Here is a 1809-nt window from a genome sequence, read left to right as displayed (position 1 = left end):
GCACCCGCTTCCCCCGTAGTAAACACTTTTCTGAAACAGTGGAAGAAAAGATCAAAGTGAGCTCTCTATTTCTCTCCTCTCCGGTTCCCTTCCTGCCCCGCACACGGTCTTTTGTTTCAATCCAGGAGAAATTCGGTGAATCACCTAATTAAAACCAAGACATGAATTAAGCATCCATTTTTGTACTACAAATTTCCAGCTCTCCGCTTGTCCCTCCCTTGGTCTCCATTAAAAAAGCAGCAGAGACGCTGTTAAAAGGGGGGTATTTTGCCTCTAGCTTCTAGCTCTGCTTTCTATTTCATTGACTCCTATCCCAGGACCTAAATTGCTTGGCTCTGTAATTACTCGAGTAAGCCTATTTAAGTTAAAAGCTTCACCCCCCCTCCCCAAACTCTAAATGAAACTTGATGAGGGCCCGTCCTTAGTTATCAAGGGAGTCACTTTCTGGTCAGTCCTCTTGATTCATCTTTTTAGATTTAATCAGCATTAAGGTATTGCTTGTCCTTAAGAGCTTTAGCTTAATGGGGTTACTGGATGGTTTTCTCAGTATAACGTTTCCCATTTTATATTTACACATATTTGTCTTCGACAAAGAACAGGTTAAGGTGGTGGCATGGAGCCTTTTTCTTTCTTTTAAGAAATCCGAAGTGATTTAAAGCGTAGGAAAACGGTTTAAGGACTCAGAGCAGGAAATGCAGATTCATTAAGCTGTAGCTGGAAACTGTAACAAAAGGCAATTCCTTGAACAAATGCATCAGAAATCAATTTACATAAAGGTATACGATGCATTCGGATAAATGCAATGCTAATGGCTTTTAGAGTGGTTTTCTTTATAAAGTCTCGGGGTTTTTGTTACAGCTTAATTGGTGCAGTTCTCCTGGTTTATTGTGCGGTCACTGGACATACCTCCAGGTACTCTTTCTGAGGAAATGTGTGTTTAAATCGGCCTCAGTTCTTCTCCTGCAGTCGAGTTGGGCCAGTGGCAGGAAAAGTTCGTCCTCGCTGCTCTGGACGTATCAGTCTGAAGGTCCTTAGCAGATAGCCAGATGCCTCGGCATGAGCACATACGGCTTACAAAGGACAAAGACAAAACATGCTGCTTAATTGGCAGTAAATAACTTGATCTTTTTATAGTATAAGTGACTAGAGGAACACCGGGAGTTTATTGGACTCTGGATTGAAGGCAACAAATTAATCGGTTTAGAGTAAGCTTTATGAATTGATTCCTATATTATCTCTCGGTTGTCCTGCTTGCATAAAGCATTTATTAGAAAGTGAAAAATGCCCTTAGTAGCAGTTTCGGGGGCGGCCAGAGTAACTGCAGCCGGATACTGGAAATTAATACTGGAATGTTACTTTCATTTCCCTTTTTTTTTTTTTTTTTTTTTTAGTAAAAAAGCTTTAGCATTTAAACTGCTGATCAAGGGCAGATTAGCGAGACAAAAGTTGAGTGTACTTGTGTAGGAAGTTAACTGGCGTCCTAAAGTTCAACGATCTATTATTCGGGCCAGCGTCCTCAATCTGGAGTAAAAACACCCAGTTTCTCTGTGTGTTTTTAGTTCTCCAAAATAAAACTACAAAAAATAAAATCCCAAGGCCTCGAGGGCCGGTCCGGAGCCCCTCGTTACCACCCCAAGCCTGCGGAGCCTCTCCTAGACTGAAAAACCAGTTTCACAACTTTCTCCCCCCCCTCTACTCTTCACACACTTTTTTTTCATAAGCAAAACAAACCCCGGGACTGTTCCTGACTTGTGAGCTGCAGCTGCACAAGCCCGGAGCGGGAGGGGCGGCGGGTTGCGCTCGCTCTGC

Source organism: Corvus brachyrhynchos, unplaced genomic scaffold (genome assembly GCF_000691975.1).
Source record: "Corvus brachyrhynchos isolate BGI_N302 unplaced genomic scaffold, ASM69197v1 scaffold101, whole genome shotgun sequence".
Lineage (NCBI taxonomy): Eukaryota > Metazoa > Chordata > Aves > Passeriformes > Corvidae > Corvus > Corvus brachyrhynchos.
This window is presented reverse-complemented; position numbering follows the sequence as displayed.